Consider the following 24,641-nt stretch of genomic DNA (forward strand, 5'->3'; position numbering starts at 1 on the left):
CCAGATTTGCACAGATGGCCTGGACTCAGGTGGGAATGCCCCTCGTGTCTCCACACCTTCAGCCAAGCTCAAAGCCATCTCCTTCCCTGTCCTGCTCAGCCCTGGCCCCGTTGTGGTGCACGCTGTGGCTCCTGCATTGTTAGGCACTGGATATAGAGGAAGAAGTTAATTTGTTATGGGAAGTGGCTGGGAGGGATAATTTAACATTATTGCAGGGACTTGTGATCTCGGAGGCAGCAGAGCTGGGTCCCGGGGAAAATTCAGCGTTTGGGCAGAATGAAATTTCAGGTGATTGAAGAGTGAGGGGGATAACAACGTTAATGCGTTTCAGCGGCTCTCACGGGGTGGCAAATGGGGCTGTTCTCAGCGGTATCCCTGGGATTTACATCAGCTGCCACGGCATCGCCACCCCTTGCGCGGAGAACAAGCTGTGCTATTGAGGCCAGGCTGGGCCGGGCAGCAGGTCCTGTCCTCAGCCTGGTACATCTCGACACAATGGCAAGGAGAATAAGCAACTGTTTTATGCAGACTGGTGCGATGAAATTTGAGAAAAATATGCTAATGGAGAAACGTTTCGGCTAATTATGATAATGCGGCTTCTGCAGGGGGACCTGAAATAGGCACCGGCACTTCTATTCTCAGCACTCGTGAGATCTTGGAGAGTTTTGTGGGTTTTCTGCGCGCTGCAGGCAAAGCAGGTGGTTGGGCAAGGCAGGGCAGGGCTCCCCGCCGCAGGCTGGACCTGGACTGGCAAGACCAAAGGCACAAAGGATGGACATGGGCAGAGAGCGATCCAACGCTCAGCCCTTCAGGTAAAGGCATGGAGGTTTTGGACCTGGGTGTCCTCTACTACAGCAACAGGGATGAGTCCCGTGTTTGTTTGTTTTTTAATTCTTCCATGCCAAAGAGCAAAAAGTTCATCTCCTAAGAGGTGTAAGCAAAGGGCAAAGCAATGAAATACTCTAACCAAGGAGGGCAGCACTCTAACCTGCCGAGGAGGGCAGCTAGGGTGCGGGGGTCTGCCCAGCCGTGATCACGGCCCGGGGGCCCCCAGCAAGTCACCCAGCCCAGCCCTTGCCCAGAGGCAGCATCCAGACCAAATCTAGCCCCACCAGAGCCCTGTGTACCCTGTTGTTAAAATAACCAGAGTGCTGGCGACTATCCACGGTCATCCTCACCGCTAGAAAGTTTTTCTTGGGTTCGATCTGAAAATCCCCTGCTCCAGCTCAAGTTTTTTAGTCCCTAGTTATTTTTGCATCCACAAGTCTTTGGCCGCCGGTGAAGAAGCTGTTGTTTAGCCCTGGAGCAGCTCCAAATCTTTCCGCTAGATGTATTAGTTATCCTAAATTCATAACCATCGCGGGGATATTTTTAGCTCTGCGCAGCGGTCGTCAAACAAACCCTGCTGCGAGGCAGGGGGACGCTCCGCAGGGCTCCCCAGGTCCCTTCTCCTCCTGGAGGGCCAGGCGAGACCCTGCAGAGAGGATCACCGAGTCCTGCCTCGGGGCTGGGGCTCAGCTCGCAGACGGCCTGCGTTGTGTTACAGGACCTGGTGGTGCCCGCGGGGACGTGGGGACGTGACCGCCACCCTTGCTGCCGTGGCTTGCTGGTACAGAAACACGCCGCAAAGGCTGGTAGGAGCCAGAGGAGAGGCAGCCTTTGCTCGGGATGTGACTGCGCTACAGGCTCTGCTTTATTTACCAGCGGGGCCGCCGTGCAGACGCATGGAGGTCACAGCAATCACCTCTGGATCAGTCCTGCTGCTCCTTGCAGACATTTCTGCAGCAGCGTGGCTGAGGTTTGGGTTGGAAAGATCACCGTGTCACTGCAGAGGTGACCAGGCCTGCTTCTGCAGCAAGGTATCCCCTGGCTTCCCCTAAGAACAGCACAGGAAGCATGCTAGGAAGAGCAAAGCGTTAAGTGAGGAGTTAAGAGGCTGTTCTGGCAGAGAAACAAACGCAAACCCATCCACAGATTTTCAGCCTGCAAAACAAGGCACCTGGCATGGCCAACCCGTGGGGAGGGATGAGCACACAGCCACAAAACCCAGCCACGACGGAGCAAGGGGGTTTAAGAAAAGGGTGTCACAGCACAGCTGTCCCCAGGCGATGAGACCACCTCGGCTGTGTGATCCAGAGGCTGCTGGCCAGCCCCTGCTCTTGCGACCACATCTGTACTAGTGCCCGCACCTAATTACGAGCCACCCATCAGCATTTTAGCTTATTTTTTTTCCCTCATTTTTCCAACCACTCCAGCCTGCAGAAATGGCAACCAGAAGCCAAAAGTTCAGTGACTTTATCTTTAGGACCTCTGACAATAAAACTGTTACAGAAGTAGACAGCATTGATGAGGAGCCTGGAGTTGAATTAGCTGATAAAGTGGTAAAGTTTTGTACTGGATAATCTCTTTCTTTCCTCCCCAACTACTTCCCGCTTTGCCCGCTGACCTCATCGAGAACATCACATTTTTGTGGTGTCCTTTCTTCTGCCTCCCTGGCCGTAACAGGGCTCCCACTGTGTAAGTCTGCCTGAAGCCTGGTGTCGGATTGCTCCGGGCCATTTGAAGGCATGGCGACACGTGCTTTGAAGTGGGGCAAGGTCAGATGTCCATGTGGTTCATCAGTGCCTTCATCCATCTTCAGAGAGGCTTTAGGCAGAGCATATTTAAACTCGTGCTGCTGCTGAATTTTCTTGGACAGACTTATCTCAGCAGGGAGGGGGCTGTGAAACTGCAACGCCACCTCCCATGGCTCAGCCAGCCGTGAGTGTTAGCTAGCTGGTTCGGGACCCCTGGACACACCTTCTGGGGACAAGACCTGACACCAAAGAGACTTCAGCTTCCCAGCTGCATGCCTGACCAGAGCTGCTCTGCAAGCAGGTCCTGCTCTCCGTGGCGATCGGGAGTCCCTGATCGACCACCATGGGCTTTGCACACTGATTTCTCCCATCCCTAGTGCCATCAGCACTGCCCTGGGACCTGTGAGCAGGAGATGTAGCCCCATAGCTGCTCCCTTCCTTCTCTGAAGACATACGGGGAAGCCTGATTGCAGCCAACAGGAGGGACATGAGGTGGGCAGCAGAAGAAGGAGCCATCCCAGCTACATTTGCCCACAGACATTACCCAGAGCCATGGCTTTCAGAGCAGCTAACGTGGTTTGCAGGCGAGTCGTGTGTCTCCTGTAACATAATTTGTAAGCCAGTATATGCTCTCCTGCTTCACTTTCCAGGCATGCGTCCTGCTAGGCCAGTTCCTCCTCCTTGAAGAGTCACTTGGTCTTCTAGGGGCTTAAATGAAGTTTTTTTTTGAAAAGCAACAACCCTGGTGGCTTGTGAACCAAAGGGTTCACAACCGCGGAGCTGAGGAACAAGATGTGCACAGACTTAGTGGGATGACGCCTGTGGCTCTGGAGAACAGCGCGGGGTGAAGCACCAGCAGGGCCCGGAGAGCAGAGAAAGCCTAACTTCCCAGTGCCAGGCGCTGGAACAATGTGCAAGGCGAAGCAGCGAGAAGTTTGTCTGCAGGCACACCGAGAGAGCCCAGAGGAACAATGGCAGGTGTGGTCACTCGAGGAAAACAGGGATAAGGGAACAAAAGCCCTGCAGGGGCTGGTCAGTGTGCTCGTCTGGCCGTGCCGTGTGCCTGATCAGCACAGTCTGTCCTCGCTCCTCAGTAAACTCTACCTCCAGCCCTTTTCCTGAGCTAGGGCTCCGTGTTCTCTCTGATGCCATGGCAGAGAAGGAGATGCACCTTTGTTCCTTCTGCTGCTGGTCTCAGCCCAGGAAATGCCGTGGTCCCACAAGCTTCACATCAAAGCCTGTTTGTCTGAAAGCTTTAACACACCTGTCCCAGGCACTGGAGGGCAGCAGGATGAGCTCTCTGTAGTCCCATCGTGAGGTACATGAGCTCTGGAAGGGCAGCTGGTAGATGGGGCATAGCCAGATCCATCCTGAACCAAAAACTGATGGGCTCATGTGGTGTCTTGGTGAATGATAGGGGCAACGCAGGCATACCTGGACCAGGTGACCTCCCGAGGTCCCTTCCCACCTCAGCCATCCTGTGGTTCTCTGATAAGCACCGAGTCTGATCTTCTCGCCGTGTCACTAATCTTCATATTACAGCTGTGCAAGGGAAAAAAAATAAGTCGCTAAGAACAGCTGGATCCACATTTATTGCCTGAAAGCACCTTTTCCTGTTAAAATGTCTTCGTTTCATGTGTCCTTCTGGCACGGCTGCAGGACTCCCAGCTGTTGTGCTGCTTCTTCTGGGCAGCCCGGCAATGACAGGCCTGAGGAAATCTTGGAAAAACTCATCAGAGACCTTGGCGTGATTTGTGACCGCCTATGCCTGCGTAATTCAGACAAGGAGAAACGCCAGCTACTGGCATGACATCCGTCCATCCACCCCATGCAGCAGGGTGCTGACCCTCCCTTCTCGTCTCATCCGGGACTGCCAGCCCCTGAGGCCAAGGAGGACCGGGGGCCGCAGGCAGTTTATCTTTGCTTTGGTTTATCAGGATCAGGCCCCTGCCTCCCGCCCAGCGCACCACCGGTGTCAGTGGGGTGGCTGGGACGTCAGCAGCAGGCTGATGGGTGGAAAGCTGTATCACAGTGCCAGAGCCTGCTTGTGACAGGAAGAGCCAGCCTAAAGGCAAAGCCAGAGACAGCAGCTAATTTGGGAACACAATGGTTACGCTAATCAAAGCACCTTCCATAAGGGGAGGGAAGGAAATTACCTAATCCTTTGCCATGCAACCAAGGGCTGTATACAGCTTGGAAGAAAGGGCATTCCCCTCTGGGCAAGGAAAAAGGTAGTGGGAGCTCCTTCGGAGGCCCTTCTTCATCCTCAGGAGGGGTCATTCAGGGAGGGGGAGCATCCATCTCCCTCCCAAACTGGCTTTAGGTCCGGGTAACTTTATGCCTCTCCCCAAAGTTTGGCTGGACAGAATCTCTGTGACTCCAAAATGAGAAACACCAAATGCTTCAGGACTTACAAAATCTGGTGAGGTGACTCAGGGACGTGCAGCTTGTCTTCCTCCACTGCCATTAGAGTGTAACGGGGCAATCGCTGGTCGTATCTGGGGGGCTTTTCTCACTTTCCGTGGTATAAGAGTTCATGTCCACGGTGCAAATCACAGCAAGCTGTCAGGAGGGGCTGACCACTACAAGAAGAGCAGCAGGGATGGCCTGGCTTCCCACCCAATAAAAACTACACCACAAAACTACACCAGCAAGCCACCTGTACCCCCTAAGGGCAAAGAGAAGAGGGAGCTGAAAGCGTGGCTGGTAGGCAAATCAGGACAGCCCTCACCATGACACACCAGCTCCCCATACTCTTCTCTCCAGGCTGTTTTTCCTGCATCCAAAGGGAGAAAAGTATGAACCACCTCTGTGGTCGGAGGCTTTGGTGTACCCGGAGGGGTGGCAAAATGGTGGCACAAGGGCCAGAAAGGGAGAGCGAAGATCTGAAGCGGTTTCTGCTGTTCCGTAATGCAGTCAAAGCTGCAGGCAGAGATAACGCCTGCCACCCGGACGCTCGCCTCCAGACAGGTAATTTGGTTTTACATCTTTATTTATAACCACCACGTCATCCTGGCACGCAGCATTTGCCATGTGTGAGGCTCTCCTACCCCGGGTCCTGCTCAGCAAAGAGAAGTGGGAAAGGCAAACACATGTGTCCGAAGTCACCATCCTGGGCTGCCCAGGGGCGCTTGAGCACGAGCCAGCAGGAAAATCTCTCCCTGAGGCTTTGTGTTGGGTCCTCATGGACACGCTGCGAATGCCGATTTCCAGAATGTGACACCAAGCAGCTGCAAAGCACTTGGGATAGAAAGGCAGCAGCATCAACCCCGCTCTTCAGGAAAAGAAGCTCAGTCAGGAGGATGCAGCTTCTCCTAGGTCTCTGCGGGGCCAGTGGTGGAGGGATCTCCTGTGTCCTAGCTGAGTGTGCCGACTCCCCTTTGAGCATGTCCCACCACCTGTGGTTGTTGATGCAGAGCGATTCGTCCCAGAAAACCATGTCCCACACTCGTATAAATCAAACAGAGCTGGAGCGCCGATCCTGTGAAGGAAGGCTGAGAGAGCTGGGGGTGTTCAGCCTGGAGAAGAGGAGGCTCCGGGGAGACCTCATCGCGACCTTTCAGTACTTAAAGGGGGCTTATAAAAAAGATGGAGAGCAACTTTTCACTACTGCGTTGGGGGCTGCGCAAAAGGGCCAGCAGTGCCTCTCTGTCTGTGCAGGAAAAGCCTGGCTGCAGAGCTCCTGGGATCTGCCACATCAGCATGGAAATGTGTCCAGACACACCTAGGGATGGTTATTTACCCAGAGAAGCAGAGCAGCTGTGAGGGGAGTGCTCTGAACACGCTGCCTCTGTAGCGGCACCGGTGAACCAGATCCTGAGGGGAAGATAAAGAAGTAGAAGAAGGAGAAAAAGAAAAGAAGAAGTTAAGAGAGAAAATGAGGGGAAAAAAAAGGGGGGGGAGGAGGGAAAATAAATGTTAAGCAGTTTTTCTTCCAAAAAATCCATCGGGGAACGTCAGGCCTTGGGAGAGGTTAAACCTGTGTGAGGTGGCACCGAGCGATGCCAAGGTAAATCCCAGCTCTGAATTGCTCTTCTTAGGGCAGCGCCGCGTACCTGCACCCCGCCGTCCGAGAACACGCTGTGCTCGCCTTTCAGCCTCAAAACAACGCCTTGTACTCAGGGATTTTTACATCAGCAAATAAGACAGACCTCTCCGAGTAAGAGCATGATTGTGCCCCGGTCCCAGGCTGATGTTTGAGCCCGGTGCGGGGTCCGGCCTGAGCCGTGCGTGAGTGGCGAGGAGCGCAGCGGCACAGAGGACTTTTGGCCAGCGCTCGCCTTGGCAAAGGCGAACATTTTTCGGTCTTTGTCCACGGCCTTAAAAATAAAACCAGGCCACGAAGAGGCTGAACGAGGGAAAGCTGGGGAAATAAGGTCATCGCGACATGTGTCAGTTTGAAGCGCTCTGACACGGCAGCGCCGTGCCGCCCGGGCTCCTCCTGGGACCACACAGTGGGAGCAGTGGGGAGGTCTCAGACAGCCCCGTGCAAAGGGAAAACACCTCCCAAAGCGCTGTCATGCTCGGGGGGGAATGTCTGTGGCAGGGGGGACAGCAAAGCTTGACCACCTCCACGTTTTGGAGACGCGCGTGCTGTATCCCCGCTCGCCGGGCTCACACGCCGCTCGGGTGCCAGGGAGGAGGAGTGCGCCCAGCCAAAGTCTTTGTGCAGAATCAGCCTGGATCCAGCCCAGCCAGCAGGCGCGGTTCCTGCTTCCACTGCCAGAGGCTGCGACTCTCGTAAAGTTAATTAATCTCTTCATACGACGTAATTGAGCTGTGGAAGTCACTTGTAAAGAACAACGTGTTGTAAACCCCGAGCGTTATGATGTGACATACATGCCAAGATTATCTTAAATTAAAACAAAACAAAACGAAGCAAAAAAACACTGGATCCCTTCAAATAATTCATTTAGGGTCCTTCTGACTCAATATGACTTAGTAGAGGGAAGAGGGTCGTAGTTTCTAGGCTTTTTCCTGGCCATCCGGGTTAGAAATGGACAGACGTGCTTTCTGCTAGCAGCTGCAACCTCACGTGTCCACACGATGCTGGAGGAGCAGGCTTGGGGCAGAGCTTCACAGGGGCAGCAGCCCATGCTATAACTGCAAGAGGTCGCAGCACCCGGGCAGGAGAGGACTGTGCCAGCACTGACCCAGAATAAAAGAGGCATATTCGCTGCTGGAAAGCTGCAGCTTGTCCCTGGTTTTATATATATGCAAGCTGTACTTTGGCTCTGTGTGCTCAAGGGAAATATTTACCTTGAGCATGACAACGTAAAGCTTGTCTACAATCTACCTCTGCTCCTAATTGTAGACTAACTCATCAACTTTTGAAATGCAAATCACTAGTTAAAAATAAATGAACAAAGCTCGGAGTAGACTCCAAGCCCATCTAAAATGGCAGTCCAGGGTCAGACACTCACATTGAACACTGTCTCCAGAAAATACATGTCATAAGAAGACAGGCTGTCCCCCACGTAGGAGTCCGGGTCTACTTGGAGGGCTCAGAAATGCTCGAGGGAAGAGGGGGCTGGTTTAAAGCTGTTCTTTTTTTCTCATTTGGTTCCCAAAATTAAAGGACCATCTTGACTCCTGGATGAAAAACAAATATGTATTTTCCCGAAAGACTGAGATTTCCATCAGCACTTGTATGAGTACAGTACAGGACATCACGGCTTGTACTACGGACTGTGCAAACTCAGATCCTCGCTTTCGCTCTTACTGACAGCAGGCAGATCTCCATGCCTGCACCACCGCCGAAAACCATGGTACCAAACCCTACATGAGCTCAGAGAAGGGCCCCAAATGAACCCCATCCCCAGCAGGGCCCACAGGGGGGGACAGGCTCACACGGGGACCGCGGGGCAAGCCCCAGCACAGGGGGGGGGACGATGTGTGAGTGACGGTGCTGGGGGTGAGCTCGGAGCAAGTTCATCTCCTGGCAGCCGTGCCTTGGAGAAAGAGGGTCTGAGGCTCCAAAAGAAAAACATCATAATTCTTTCTGACACTCCTGAATCTTCAGCTGCTTCAGAAGGTTCAACTCCTCCTGCAAGAGGGAAATTCACAGCGGATCTGACTTGGTAAGGGTTACACGGAGCCAGCCAGGGCAGGGGACACCCAGGGACCTCCGTGGCGGATTGCGAGACAGCGACGTGGCCCCTGCGACCAGCAGCTGCCGGGAACTTTTTGCAATCCAACTGCGGGAGTTAAAGAAGAAAGAAGGCTGGCAGTAAATATACTTAGCAAATTCAAACAGTGAACGAGTTCCAGGAAATTGAGATAACCCTGTAGGCACAAAGATCCCGATCCAAAGCCCACGGAAGCCAGTGGAAAAAATCATGTTAGCTTTAGCAAGCTTTGGATGAAGCCCAAAGAAAGTCAAATAAGCAATCCAGTCCCAATGACTCGGTAATTCTCCCCAATTAAATACCCACCCAAATCTCACACACCTCCTCTGGCAGCTCCTCACCTGCAGCCTTGCCCCACGCTGGGAGTTTGCACCAGCATGCAGCCCAGCCGCCATCCAGAGGTCCGCAATGCAAAAAGAAAACAGTTCCCTTCTTCCAAAAACCATTTAACCAATCCTCTGGTTTTTAAGCCCACTGCCTGATTCTACGGGTCCTGTATTGTCCTTAGTTTTCTCCACTGAACTTGGTCGTTGGTGGCATGCACCAGCCTGCACGCATTGTGCATAAACATCTCCTCCGGAGCAGCTGCCCCTATGAGAATTGAAATTACTAGAAAAAGTAAGAATAATCGCAACCCCTGCCTATCCCAGGAGTGGTCGCAGCTGACAAATTCAGCACTTTCTATAACTCACTGCCCTCTCTCCAAGGTACAAACCTCCCAGACGCTGCTCCCTGCTATGGGCAGCACAGATCCTGCTCTGCTCTCCTTCTGCGGGCCCTGGCAGCGCAGGCACGGCACAGAGGTGTGTGATTGTAAGGTCACCGTTGGCTTTTTGTCTCCCTTCACAAATCTCTTCTTTCGTTTCAAACACAAGAGCAAGTAAAAACTCTCTTCTAAAGCAGGCAGCCTCGGCAATTTGGTGTCTCTGTGCTTTGGGGGTGCAATGCTCTGGTTTAAGCAGGATCCTTAATCTGGCTGCTCAGCAGCTGGCAGAGCAGGCATTGAGCCATGGGCATGGGTGGAGGTGGACAGGCCCTTGCTGTTATCATTATTGGCAACAGCCACAGAGGCATCAAGGTGGGCAAGGGGGCATCTTTCCATCCCCCAGGCCACCCAGCAGTGGGTTGGCCTCTTGGTTCTGGGCAGCCAGAGCTGGAAGCACCCCCAGACACCCCGTCCGCAGCCTGCCAAGAAGAGCCTGGGGTGCCGCAGTGCCACGGGAGGCAGAGAAAGCCCAGCTGCAGGCTGCAGGAGGCAGGCTGGAAAGGCATTCACCAGCTGCAAAGGGAAGGCACAGAAAGAGGGACGTTTGCTTGCTGCAGGCCAGTTGCAAATCCCCAAAAAGTAAGAGGCTGGCACAGTCTGGGAGGGATCCCAGATGCTCATGGGCTAGGAAGAGTCCAGGAGAATCATGCCTCCTTTATTTACCTTTAAAATGAATGTGTTTTTTTTTTCTTCGGTCCCTTTAACTGTGATTGTCCATATAACAAGTAACAGTTACACAGTGCCTGCTCCCGAGACCACTGACATCAGCAGCGAACGGCTCCTGCCTTCAGTGGGCTTTGAATCAGATCCCAAATATGCAGCCCAGCCCATCCACATCAGCACTACCACAGTCAGCAATGAGTTCAGGCATCCTAGAAATCCAGAGAGGCTGGGGAGGGGGGGAGGAAACCCAAGGTGACATCTAGGAAAAGAAATGTGCCTCGAGTCAGCAGCTGCACTAGAGCTTGAGGGTTTGCTCACGGGTGGGATCGCTCAGCACCGCTGCAGTGGAGTCAGAGGAAAAATTGCTGGTGCTACCATGAGTGCTGTTCCCCTCTGGCCAGGCCACTCAGTTTCTCCACCCTGACAAGTTTTACCCCCAGTTTCAGGTCAGGGCAGAGCTAAGAAAACCACTTTCCAAAGATCTTTGTCAGAAAAAAAAAAAAAAAGAAAAAAAAAATATCTTCCTAAGAACAAGCTGTGAGAAAGCACAGACCTTTTTTTTTTTTTTTCCTCTGCCATTATTTCTGAGCACTCCCTTCCCCTACAGAATTTACAACATTAAAGTATAGAAAAAAAATAAGACTGTTGTTTTTGTTTTTGTTTTTTTTTAAATTACAATTTTTATCAAAGAGCAGCTTTCATGACCCTGGAAAGGAAATGAAGCCGAGACTTTTGAAAACTTTTCCTGGAAACAACGCTTTTTTCTTAACTTGTTTTTAGCACGGGTCCTTAAGGCCGTAAAAATTAAGCAAGAGCTGCATCTGCTCCTCACTCCCCCTCTTCTAACATTTTAACCCACCAAGAGCTTTCAAACAGCTTTGGCAGGGCGTGAGAGCTTTTGAAGATAGTTACGTTCCCACGAGCTTTCTGAGGACAAGGGAGATGGAGAAGAGCTCCTACAAAGCCCACCAGCAAGGAGCATGAGTTCAGCCACCATCAGACATCAGAAAAGCCATAGCCAGGCACAGATCCCTAGTCGCAGGCATCAGACGGGCACAATCACTTGGGATAGGTCCTTGTCTTGAGGGACCTGAGCTTGATGGGCTTCGGTGCCAGCAGCTGGGAGCCACTTCAGCTGCAAGGGCACAAAGTGCTGCAGGGCCCTGCAGCTTTGCCACCCATGAGACCCACAGCTGGCATCTGCCTGTGGGCGAGGAGAAAACCAAGGCGGGGTGACGTGGCAGCAAAGTTTCAGGTTTTCCATGCCCACCATCCACTCCCTGGAGGTCACATCCCCGCCGAACGAGGCAGGCAGTGTGTCGCCACCCACATGGTGCCACCCTCCACGCTGGTGACAGCACAGGTCCAGAGCTGGCACCCAAAATTAGCGACGTTCAGAATCGCTGGTGGTGGTGTGATGCACCCCACCTCTGTGGTGTGACCTCTGTGGACCTCTGGGAAAGTGTGGACCATGCCCTGTTCTCTCCCTTCTGGGAGGTTTGGGCTCAGTGGGCCACCTCGAAAGTCCAGGCTGGGTCCCGCTAATGGTTTAAAGGTGCTTCCAGGGGACTTCCCCTGCTGCAAACTTGCATGCCTCTTCCCCTAGCTTTTTTCCCACCACAGCAACCAGATGGGTTCCCTTTTTACGAAATCAAAGGCCAGCAGATCAGGTGCCTTCAGTCTGGCCAGGTCTGCTTTGCAGAAGATGTCGGTCGCATGGCTGAAGTGAAACACGTCTTCCTACCCGCGTCACCTCCCAGCACCAAACCTCTTCCAAGAGCCAGAGAAGCACCTCAGACACTTGTGCCATGGTCAGCATTTTTGGATTTTCATCCTTTATTGAGGGACAGTATGATCTTCTGGCATTGGTCAGTGTTACAGCTGATCTTCCTATTGATTTCCCCATTCTCAGGTGGAATTTGTGACTCTGCCAGGGAGGGTCAGGACACATGTTCTCAAGGGCCATCAGCATTACAAAGGTGTCTGCCTCCCTGCCAATCCCCAGAGCTAGAGACACCCAACTTTTGTTAGAGGAAGGGCCTGAAGGATCCATGTCCCAGCCCCCTAGAGCTTGGTCCAAGGACTAGAGACATGCTGGTCAAGGCACAGAGCCAGCCTAATACTCTAGCCAAAGCAAAGCAACCGACTTCTGAAGTTTAACAAAGGCAAGTTAAGTCCTGACTACCACAGTGCAGCAGAACCAGGCAGAGAAATGCAAGACTAGCCCCGACTAAAGAGAACTACCCTCTGATGGTCCAGAAGAAACAGGGAGAGATCTCATCTCTCCATCAGAGGACAGATGAGCCCGTTCCCACGCTAGATTCAGCATCACCTACCAGAACCAGCTCTGCATCGACCCAGATGAGGTTACCCATGAGGTTACCATCTCAGCAGTGGATCAGATCAGGTGCACAACTTAACTTCTCTGGAGGTCAAGAACCAGAGGCTCCATCCCTTTCCCCCCTTTCTCCAGGTCACCTTACACCAGAGAACAAAGACCTGGTCTCCTCTCTTTTCTTACAGTTATTTCCCCTTCATCATAGTATTTTGAAGTGTCAAGGGGTTTTTCCTACATACAAATTAATGGTATTTCCCCAGGAGCCTCTGCGACTCATAGTCTCTCCTGGGGCTTTCAAAGACAGCCTGGAAGGCCTCCTTGTTGCTGTGTGTGTTAGCCAGCACAACCTCTGGGGTCTGACACAGGCGAACTATGATGTTCAGGAGTATCTTGGACAGAATCATCATGGACAAGATGACATGAAGAGCCCTGCTAGCCTGAAATGTGTGACCAGGGTGGTAAACCCCTGTGTGACCAGGGTGGTAAATATCTATCCCAGGTAGCTGGTCTCGCCAAAGCACTAAGCAGTGTTAGGATGGGTCCATGAGCCTGTAGGCTATCTCACAAACATCAGCAATGCTCTTCGACATTCCTTGGATGCAGCTTGTCATTGGGGCATAATAACAAGGGCCTGTCTACCAGGCACCGCAGGCTCCGTGAGCCTCTGCTGCTTGAGGAGCATCAGGCAACATTTTTGGTGCTCTGTCCCCCTGCTCTGAGTCTGGCAGGGCTTTTGATGGCCAACCAGGCCATCCTGTGCTGGAATATCCAGGGCCTGTGCAGGAAAATGCCACCTTCCCCTCCCCAGTGACCCACCAGAGCTCACCCTATCACGGGTTTGATCAGGGAACAGATCCAGCTTAAAATAAATAAATAAATAAAGTGGATACTGGGCAGACAGAGAATTATTTTTGGAGGCAGGACCTCCCCCGGGTCCCAGCGCTGCGGTGGCATTGCTCCCAAGCAGGCTGCAGCTCCAGGAGTTGAGGAGGGGCAGCCTGGGTGGAGGGGAGGGGAAAGAATTCCCTAAGGCAGCTGCGCGATGCCGAACACACGGTGAGTTTGTGCACGTCCTACCCCAGCCCCCGGCTCTGCACCCTGACGAAAATAAATAAATAAAAGTGGGAGGTACATTAGGTCTCAGGAAACATCCTCTCTGACCAGCCAAGAAGAGCTGGCAACTAAAGGCCAGTTCTGCCTGCTCCCTGGTGCTCGGTTCTATTTGCCTTCCCAACACGTGGAAAGAGCCTTTTGGCCGGCGTGGCGGTGTTTTAAAAGGCTGAGCTTACAGCAGCCCAGAGCAGGGAAGCCCTTGACCCATCGCTGGCGGCGGCGCACGGCTCCCCTTCACCCCCTTGCACCGCATGGCCTGCAGCTGAAGCGGCCTGGGGCAGCTCCGTCCCCGGGGCTGCAGCGCTGCCCTGCACCAAACCAGAGGTTCCTCTGGCACCACGTTACCTCAGAAAAACCTTTCTGAAGAGAAGAGCACTTTTGAGAGCCTTGTCACAGGGCACTGGCAAATTTTGCCAGGGCCTGGCGCTGGGTTCTGCAGGAATGAAGACCTCCTGGAGGAACCCCACCTGCGAGGATTTCTGTTGACATGCCCTGCTTACAGGTCCCTGCTGTAATTCAAAGTGGCTGCCAGCGTACCTGCAGGCGAAATCACCCCCATGATGGGAATGCCGGAAGGTCACAGATGCAAACAAATATTTGACGAAGCGATAGAAGGCAGCCTTGAACACTGGAGGACCCCTTCCTTTGTGTCTGCGTGTGAACGCCCGCCAGCATGCCACCCACGCCGTGTTTGAGCTGCTTCGCTGTGTGCACACCGCTTGCCTTGTTAATGTTTAGACTTTCACTGAAAGGCCCGTCTAGGCTCTGTGAGCAGGAATCAGCACTGTTAATTAGCTGGAGACAAAGCTTTTATCTCCAACACTACTGTCATTTCTCTTTTCTGTAGGCAGAAGACCTGTAGGTTCCTCCTGGGCTTCTACATGACCTTTCCTTTCCCAGTCCACATTCTCCTGGAGTTGTTTGATTCAAGTCTTACCCACCTGGGGATGGCTCCCAGAAACCCGCCTGGCCATTCTCCTTCCAACCCTCCTTCCATGCCTGACCAGGCTCAGCCCAACTCCTTAAAACATCTGAAGGGCATTGAGGGGCAAGTGTATCTTCTGACCAGTGCTCTCAGAGCAGAGCAAGGCAACCAGCTGAGTGAGAGAAGCAGGCCTCAGCTCTGGGTGAAAGCCCTGGTCTGTACAGTAGAAGGACATGAGGTTGTTCATAGGATGATAGTCCTGCTGTGCTGACGCACATAACATTGCCCTCAGGATGCCTGGAGCTGTGCTAAAGGGATTAAGAGGCACCAGAGCAGTCTCACGGTTGTACTCACCTGCTGTTGTCGATAAACCATGGATATTGTCTCTGTAAAATCATGGGAGGTTGTACAAGATGCCAGGGAACGTGTTTTTGACATGCCCGCTAGCTTTTAGTTACATTTACATGTTGATCATCTCAATCAGCCTGTCCTCTGTCTTTCTCCATCTTCTCTTTGTCTCTTCCCTCTCTGTTTCCTTACAAGTCCCATGGGATTTCCTCCAGCTGTGTCCCAGCACCATGAAAAACCAGCAGCCTCAGATCCTGATGTAGGAACATCAGCCCTATGGGTTTAGCAGACCTTTGGGTTTAAACCTTTTGCTCCCTCAGGACCCAGGAAACTGGGGGATTTTCTTCCCCTCTAAATTTTGTTGCAGGAGGTCTGCAAATTGCATGGCACGGTGCTCTCACTTAAGGAAATGTTCTTTATGGCATGAAGAGGAAGAAACCAGGGGCTTGGTGCGATGTGTTTTGTGTCTTGTCTCTGGACTCAGCAAATCTGGATGGACCCCCTGCCTATGCCTCAAGCAACTGCTCTCCTGGGACTTTTTCTCCTTGCTGTTTCTGTAGAAAGCTGGACAAGGAAAGAAAGAATTTTAAGTTTTTTTTTTTTTCCCCTTTTCTATTTTTACATACTAAAAAAAAAAAAAAAAGAAGAAAAAAAAAAAAGCCTGGCCATCCCACAGGCCCTCCAGCCAAATTTATTGCCCCATCAAAGGGTGGCAGGAGAGCATGAGACCCACCAGCCCTTCCAGCTCCCTGCCCAGCATCTCAGCTCAGCTCATCCAAACTGTGATTCAAGGCAACGGGAAACGTCTGAACACAGACTGCACTGATTCAGGCCTCTGCTGTGGTTATCCCGAGGAAAATCTGGTTTAGAGGGAATTAAGAGGATGTTGCAGCATTTTTACAGGATTAGTTCAGCTGAAATCTGTGCCACAGACAGAGGCAGCACAGACAGCCAAGAAACCCAGAAAGAGGACTCTATAAGACAGATCTTTCCACATATCTGTCTCTTATCCAAAAGTCAGCTCTTTCCCCCAAAAGGCTCAGCAAATGCGAACCATTTCATGGTTCCTGATTAAAACTCCCCTCTTCTCTCAAGAGCTCACGTTTCATTGCCCAGACACCATGCACCATCCGACCCCAGAGCACCTCAGTCATAACAAGATGGCATTAATCCTGGCAGACCGTGATCCCTGTCACTGCAGGAACCGGATATTTCTTCTCACCAAATCCCCCCAAACCCTCTTCGGCAGAGCAGCGACGTTCCCCAGCGACCATTTTCTCCCCAGCCCTGCTGTATCTCCCCAGCTGGGGAACCACGACAGCTTTTGTTTGAATTCTCTAGCTACGTGTCTTTTCCTTTCTCAACGTCTGGCTGCCCAAGCGCAGCTGCGTGGTTTGGCAGGGCGGGCTTGACTTTCAGACTCCGAGGTGGTTTCAGGCCTAAAACACCTAAAACCCTGGTGCTAAAAATACACCCCGGTACTTTCAAGAACTAAAAGGGTGGCTAGTAGCGGTGTTAATTCACCTGTCAGCCCGACTTCAGTGTCCCTATTTGGCTGCTAGCAAGCTATTTCCCGCAACAAAGAGGCGTACTATCTTTTTTCACTTTAAATCTTAGCTCATAATGCCTGATGCAGGGGGCATTTAAAACATAGCATCCTGCTCTTCTGCCACAGTTTCAGGTGCACTGGTATCTCCCAGTCCTGCAGCTGTGTGGGTTTCTGGACAGAAACACGTACATAATAGTGATTTTTCTCAAAAGTGCCAAGGGCTGGCCCAGCACTGATAATTCCCGGCCTGCAAATGCACGAGGTCCTGTCCTGTCAGCCTCGCGTGCCCTGGGGCTGGGATCTGCCTGGCTGAGCATGCTGTTGGGCCCACGGGCAAACCTGTTGGTTACAGACCCCATCTGCTCTAGATCTGGTCACAGATCCCAGAAGGGCTGAGGTGGGAAGGGACCTCTGGGGCCATCTGGTGCACCCCCTGCTCAAGCAGGGCCACCCAGAGCTGCTTGCCCAGGACCACATCCAAGTGGGGCTTGAAGATCTCCAAGGAGGAGGCCCCACAGCCTCTGTGGGCAGCCTGTGCTGGGGCCCTGTCACCCACCCAGTGAAGGAGCGTTTCCTCCTCATGACACTGCTGACTTGCTAACACACGCCAGACAGCCGGTACACTGACATCGGAGGCCACACAAAAGACACATCCTGACACCATGTCACATGCTCATCCTGGTTCTCCTTATCCATAAAACTGCATATAGGAGCATCGAAGCCAGGTTTCTTCTCAGGTTTGGGGAGCTGTGGCCCCATTACATGTGACGTGCAGACTTCTGTCCTTCCTCCTTGGCAGCAACCGCTCTCCAAAGCACTGGTCGAACACCTCGCTGAGCCCCCTCTTTGGGCTCAGCAGCATCCCTATAAGATAAATTGCCCAATCTTAGCTGTTCCTATGCATGTTTAAGGCCGGGCTCACCTTGGGTCATTCCAGACTTTCAGCTGTGCAAATGCCCTGCAGCCGATGAGGTAACACGGCAAAAGTGGTGGAGCCCTAAATCTGCAATAAAGCAATGGTCTCAGGCTGCACCAGGGGGGGGTTAGATTGGGCATTAGGAAGAATTTCTTCACAGAGGTGGTCAAGCATGTGAGTGGGCTGCCCAGGGAAGTGGTGGAGTCCCCATCCCTGGAAGTATTCAAGAGACGTGGATTTGGCACTAAGGGGCATGGTTTAGTGATGGGACTCAGTAGGTCAGGCTGATGGTTGGGCTTGATGACCTTGAAGGTCTTTTTCATCCTGGATCACTCTATGATTCTTAACGCTGTTTGCAAACAGTACGTAAAAATCCTCGTCTTTCAGCTGCCTATGTGTGAATCGTTGTGGAGCTTGATGGAATTCAAACAAAAATAGACAAAAGCTGCAGCCACGTTGCAAAAAGAGACATTTCCAGCAGGCACGCTGCAATAAGCCCCACCAGCAGGAGGAGTGGTCAGCCCTTGGGGAAGGAGAGGAGCCAACCAACTCTGTGCAACGCAGGCAGCATCACGGGGCCCAACATTTACAACCTCCGTAGCACCCTGCGGCTGTGAGGATTTTCATAAAGCTGTGGCTTGGTTTCCCACAAACGTGGGAGCTGTGCAGCGGGCAGCGGTGTTGGGAGGAGATGAGAGAGCACAGATTTCCCACTTCTGTTACCCACTGAAGTAAATGGGTGAGGAAAGAGTGAGAAACTGTCTCCAGAAACGGTGCTGGAAACACCTGACTAGCAGGTGGGAAGCACTAGGCAAGAACGGCAAACAGAGCTGGTGCAATTATTCAGGTGACTAATTCCTGTTGCCAAAATATGCAGCTCCAGCTGAAACAAGTGTTTGCAGATTCACGCCATAACCAGTGAACCGTTCTGCCAAAAAAAAAAAAAAACTTTTTTATGTCAAAACTTCGTGTTTGAGAAGGTGTGAGAACTCTTTTCATTTTGAAAAGATCTTTTAAGATTTAAGCCCTGCTAGGAATATTAGAAGCAAACAAATCCTTCCACGCTCAGACTGTTTTGTGGCAAGTTATCAAAAACTTGTTTCGTCCAGGTGAGCCCCAAATCAATATTTTGGTTTGAGAGCCAAACTGCCAAAACACTTATTCACAGAGTCGTCCCTGCAACCGAAAGAGACTGCAGCTGCAGAGGGGGTTTTAACACGAAACCAAGCAGCAGAAGTGGGAACAAAACCCTTGCAGAGCCGAGATTTTACACATTTACATGTAATTAGGAGACTCTTGGCAAGGTGGGTGTTACTAAGCCTTCCCTGGCCGTTTATGAGACCTGCGATGCTGACTTATGGCCGGTGATGTGTCTGGTGGTGCCGCAGCGCCTGCAGCCCTCCGGGGACGCCTCGAGCCCATGCGAGCGAAGCCCTGCCTCGCCTCCACCCCAGCACCACGTCACCCCCACAAAGAGGGTCCTGTGCAGGAGCCGGGGCGCACGCCGTGCCCGGAGGAGCCATAAAGCTCCTTTAAGCCGGTCAGCACAAAGCCCAGCCTGTTCGGGCGCGGGTCGGGGGCCGCCTGCCCTCCCTGCCTCTGCCAGGCACGGAGTCATCCCGCGGGCACGGGAGATGCTTCCAGCAGCTGACGGCAGAAGAAAGGCACCGACCGGCACGTAGGCTTTCCCCACGGCCACGCCACGCCGCACGGCTGCCCGCAGCCCCGCTAAGCAAGGCAGAAGGTTTGCCTCCAGGCGTTTCTTCGTCCCAGAGGTGCGGATACTCTCCCAAACTTGAAATATCACGGGAAATGCCTGCGTCTGCCAGGAAAAGGGGCAGCCACGGGGAAGGTGGCATGGAGGGGTCACGTGCGAGCTGCCTGGTTTTCAGCTGCTGCCGCAAAGCCCTTTCAAATCTCTTTTCTGGCATAAAGAAAGAAGCGAGGCTTTCTACCTGCTTCCTCTTACAGGCCAGGGAGGGAAAGTGGAAGATGTTTTCCAGCTCGCAATGCTTTTGGCTCTCGTGGTGTCTGGTGGGGGCTTCTCCATTGAAGATGAGTCAGGACTGCAAAGAAATGCCAGGTTTCTTGTAAAGCAGCACACACACAAGACACACGGGCTTCTGCTCTTTTAGGTCATGGAGAAAAATATGTTAAAAGCGGGTTTCAGCACTTTTTCATTTTTTTTGAAGCACTTCTGATACCCTCTTTCTTGACACTGAGCTGGCAGCAAAATGATGCTCATGGGTCAGAGGCTTTAACCGGATCAAAATGTTGGTTCTCTCTCCCTGCAAAAGTGCAGCCCAATTCCCTAAGGGTAAACGGAGATGTGTCCTTCCTCCGGGGATCTGATCCACATTAGTAGCAGGGAAGGAGGACAGCTAGAGATACGCATCGTGCTTTCAGCCTACCATCTCAAGACTTAGCAGTATAAAAGGAAAATAAAAGGCAGGACATCCTAAAGCTGGGAGAAGGGTCCTGTTCAGAAGACAGGAATACGGGTGGGCTGCAGAAGCGTACTGCTGACCCCCTTGCCCTGCCCGTGCCCATGACGCAGGTACGCACTCCCCTAAAGGAGACAGCGCCAGCAGGAAAGCTCAGCAGCCAATTTGAAATTGAGGGAGATGGGAGACTTTGGGCCAAAAAAACAAAGCCCTTGAGCACTCACCTGCACCTGACCGTGCAAGCTGAACAGCTGAGGCACTCGCTGTTCCAAAGGCTGAGTCACACTCCTAAACACACCGCAGCTGCTGGTTCTGCTTAGTGATTGCCATTTTATACTGAAGGGAAAGGAAAAATGGGGGGGGGGAGGGATGGAGAGCTTATAAGTCTGCAAGTTGAGAGAAAAACAACTTCTGCACCCCAGGAAGAAGAGTCAATGCAGGCAGGAATTCATTCTCTCAGTTTGTTCTGTGTTCCTAACCTTGCCTTTCCTCTTCCCATCTCTTCCAGGTTACTCAAGGTATCCCGACCACAGAGGGTTAGCCAGCGTCACCCCAGCATCCTTCTGAGAGCCTAAACCAAGCACCGAGGACCAACTTGCACACGGCTGACCCCAGAAAAGCTGGGTGAGAATGAGTCTCACCAAACGAGCTATTTTCCACCAGGCTCTCCTTTGATTTCCAAGGGCCAGACCCCCCTCCCCGTAGGATGCTCTGCCCACGCAGTGCACAATGCACCCGAGTGCAAGGCACAATGGGGAGGAAGCGCGGTGAAGCAGTTTGGCTCTGTTCTTGGCTCGGCCAGCCCCGGCCCCCCCCCACGGGTTTTGTTCAGAGCTCTGGGGATGGAGCTCGAGCTGGGGACACGCAGCCTGATGCTGTGAGTGACGGGATAAAGCACGGCGTTAACCACTCCATATTCACCAGGCAGAAGTAAATCTGGCAAATCCGTGCTGGAGAGTTTCACACGGATCAAACCACGATTTGCCACCGAATAGACCTTTGCAGAACAGCACTGCAGCGTGTTGCAGGCATTTAAGTGAGGGAGGGTCCAGCCGGATCCTCCCCTGAGCTAAGGCACCTCGCTGCAGTCCTCACCTCCCTGCAAGGTCTTGGAGTCACCGTGCTGCTCCCCCGTCCCGGCGCCCGCCTCTCCCAGGGCTCCTCTCGAACGGCATTTCCTTGCAAGGCAAAGCCCAAGCACACCACAGCCCTTCCCTCCCTTTAAACGCACTCCTGCTTAACTTCACCACGCTGTCGGGGCTGGCTGTGCTCCACAGCAAAGCCAGGCAGGTATTCCCACTGCTGCAGGACAGTCTCCGGGCAAGGCACGAGTGTAATTTAATTCGCCAATTAAACACACAGAAGTCGGATGGGAAACTGCTCGAGGAACCACGGGGCAGTGACACCCTGAAATCGCTGGGGAAGTCGGCACCTGGCTGAGCCCCTGCGAGGACCCGACCCACAGCCTCACGGAAGCGCTGCCCAGCATCGGCAGCTGCTCCTAAAACACCCGCACAAAGTCCTCGTCACGGTGTCAGGAGCAACAAGCACAGGCCCCGTGACAGAGTGCTCCCCACCTCGGGTGCCTGCAGCCTGCTCCTGAGGCATTTGCAGCTGCAAAGAGACCAAGTGACTGCGGGACTCTTGAGATGCTCCCGCAGGACCCTTTGGCAAGGAGCCTGCTCCAGCACGCTCCCCTAAAGGCTGTATTGTGCCAGCACACTGTGCTGGAAACGCGTTGGGGAAGGACCTGTGGCTCAGAAGCCCTGGGTTTGGCTTCCTGCACAGGTGGCCAACTTTTGCAGGCTGAAAGCCACCAGCAGATGTAGGCTCGATGCTGAGAAACCGCATCATTTCTGGCCGGGTGCTGAAGGGGGAGTGAGCTGCCCAGGCCTGGCACTTGCAGCAGCCACCAAGAAGAGCTCAGTCCTTACCCAACAAAGGATACGATCACCTAAGGAGAAAGACCCTCTGCCTTTGTTTGGGATGCCCAGCCAGGAGCTCTGTCCTAGACATAAATTTCAAAGCAAAGTCAGCTCTGTCTTCAGGGATGAAGAAACCTGGTCTCCAGCCCGCTCACCCAGAAAGTCAATCTGCCCAAAGGGAACAGGAAACTCTCATCCAGGGACACATCCTGAAGACACCTCCTCTGCCTTCCCCAGCCCCCCAGTTCCTTCTTCCCCTACTTTCTCTCCTGAATTTCACATTTCACACAGTCCCATAGCCTGGGACAGAAATTGAGAAGAGATTTGATGAACACCCATCTCAAAATAGCGGGATCCTCCACACAATGTAGAATGGGGGAAACCTCTGCTCGCGGGGCTTTGAGGCTTTAGGTCATTTAGTGGGGATTTAAAAGGGATGGAATTTAATGCACATTACTGTCCTCTTAGTCCCACCTATGCCTGGTGATTCATGGCTTACCAGGGATCTTTCTGCTTATTCCCTAGGGCAAGGGTGGCTCTGTTCCTAGCCCAGCCTCGCTAAAATCCTGCTTTTGGGCAGCCAGGAGCAGGTAGGCACCTCTCCAGCTCTGGACCTGTCAAGAGGGGGAGGCAACAATTAACCCGTGCCAAAGGTTTGTCCCACGCTATCAGCATCTCCGGCTGGCCAGAGATAGGAAGAAATGACCACAACACAGCCACGATGTTCCTTTATTCTTCATTTTCCTTTATTTTTTAAAGCTTTTCCTTCCCCCTCATCATTCGGGTCTCGGATCAGCCACCTCTGTGAGCCCTCGCTGGGCGGCAGAGGGGCCTCAGGAGGGGCTGGAGGCAGAGGTGATCCTTCTCTGCACGGAGGTGCGTGCTGCCAACCAGCCCTCACGCGTGTTTCACCCGAGGCAGGCTGCCACCAGCAAGGGATGCAGTAAGTGCCTGCGATCCTGGTGCAGTGCAGGCAACGCAGGCTGTTTGGCTGCAGACGGATCACAGGATATATTAAACCAGCTTATTAAACTAACTCTGGTCGCGCTCCAAAGTGTGTTGAAAGTCACTGGAAAGTCTCCCGTTGACATGAATGGGTTTTGGAGCGGGGTAGATACCATTAACCTGCGCACTCGGGAGCTGCTGCAAACCCAGCTGAGCCCTGTGGTTATTGCTGCATGTCAGCCACCCCCAATAAAATAAAGAAGACAAACTGCCCTCCTGTGTTTAATAATCTGTGCTGACTAATGGATCACTCGTTAATGTCCATCGCTGACACAGCCTTGTCTTTCTCCAGCCGTTGCCCAGCTCGTCCTGCATTACCCAATGCACGGCCGGCTTTCCTGCAGAAGGTGAACTCCTCCCAGAGCCATATGTAATTTGCTGCAAGCTACCCCTTTAAATCTGGGCTTTTAAATCTAATTACTCCAGAGAATATGAGGAATGCCTCCTTGGTTTTTTTCACTGAGCCCATTTAGCCTTTTTTGGACAGAGGGAAACATCAGAGAGGGAGGGCACATTTTTCCCTCTTTGACTCACAAAAGGAGCACCACAGCTCATTTCTTGTGTCCACGCTGCTTAACCCTTCAATATCAAAACGTCTCTTCATGGTTCATCTGGTGGCATGGGATTGGAAGCCAGACAAACATACTCATTTCCACCCAGAAAAAAAGTTGGGGGCTCAGCCCACCTTTGAGGGCTGCAGCCAAGACCGGTACTCCCACCTGGGTCCCGTGGTAAAACCCCAAACCTCGCTGCGGGGCCCTAAGCACAAAACACACAGAGATTTCTCTGTCTCCGAAACAGGGAAATAGTGTTTTTTTGCTCTCTAGCCGTTTACCCGCTGCCCCGACAGCTGGTCTCCCAGGCTTACCGTACAGCTCCCAGGCTTAGCTCAGTTTCCAAGCGCGCTAAATTCGCGTCCCTGCCACATGACCTCTGCACTAAGCCTGCCCACACGGCTGGCAAACAGCTCGCTGACACAAGTCTGGCCGCAGGGGCTGGCTTTCTGATGGTCACGGCATCGTTAAGAGATTCCCCAGCCCCGTCCTCCTCCTCACGCCCCCGCGGCACGGCGTGGCACGCCGGGCAGCAGCACGCAGCCAGCACCGCCTTTGGGGCTCACGTTGTATCCACGCGCAGAAGGTGGCTGGAGTAATTTTGTTCTGGCGTCTGAAATCAGGTTAGGTTATCCGTGTGGGCATAGCCAAGAAGGATGAAAGCAAATCGGATCACAGCTTCCCTCTGCCACCACCCAGAGAGCGAGGAGAGATGACCGCATTTTTACTGTCACGTAGACCGATTTTTTTTTATGCCGTTTTTGAAGTTAAAACATTCCCCAAAATGACGTTAGGTAAGCTGACCTTTAGGTGTGCTTTTAAACTGAGGTGGTTATTGAGATGTTTGGTAAAAGCCCACGTTTAATAAAAATCATACACAGAACGCTGTCAAATGTCAAAATCTGACAGATTTGCCTATCCGGAAGGTTGCAACATGTAATTACATAGCAACAATTTTACAGCAGGAAAAAAAAAAAAAATTGGTTCCAGACCCTACAAACTGTGAGGACTTCACGGATGAGCCGCATAACCACGAACCTGCGGCCGAAGCTGTGGAGACGACCGAGCAATGGAGCAGCATCGCCCACCCCGAGACAGGACCGCACCAGGTCTCCCGTCCCCGCAGGCTGTGCTTCCGCACTCAGTAACACAGCATCTGTGCAGCAGAGCTCTGAGAAGCATACATTTGATCTAGGTTTTGCCTGAGCAGAACATCTAATTTGTGCCCGATTAGCCACAGCTGTGGGGTTTACGCTCTCTGTGTGCAGGCACACAGGCAGTGCACGACCCGACACGCAGCTAGCAGGGCACGGACACAGGGAGGGCAGCGCCTGATGTGGCACAAGGCTCTCCAGTCGGCCTGCCAAAAATATTTAACAAATCTGAACCAG

At 52.7% G+C, this 24,641-nt stretch overlaps 1 protein-coding gene across 1 annotated transcript in view; it reads left to right on the forward strand.

Moving 5' to 3' along the window:
• The window catches only part of LOC308191835 (baculoviral IAP repeat-containing protein 5-like), a 166,768-nt gene that overhangs the window by 55,426 nt on the left and 86,701 nt on the right, over nt 1–24,641 (forward strand). The gene's annotated exons all lie outside the window — the stretch shown is intronic.

This window comes from Anser brachyrhynchus, assembly GCF_964034855.1.
Source record: "Anser brachyrhynchus genome assembly, chromosome: 3".
NCBI classification, from domain to species: Eukaryota; Metazoa; Chordata; class Aves; order Anseriformes; family Anatidae; genus Anser; species Anser brachyrhynchus.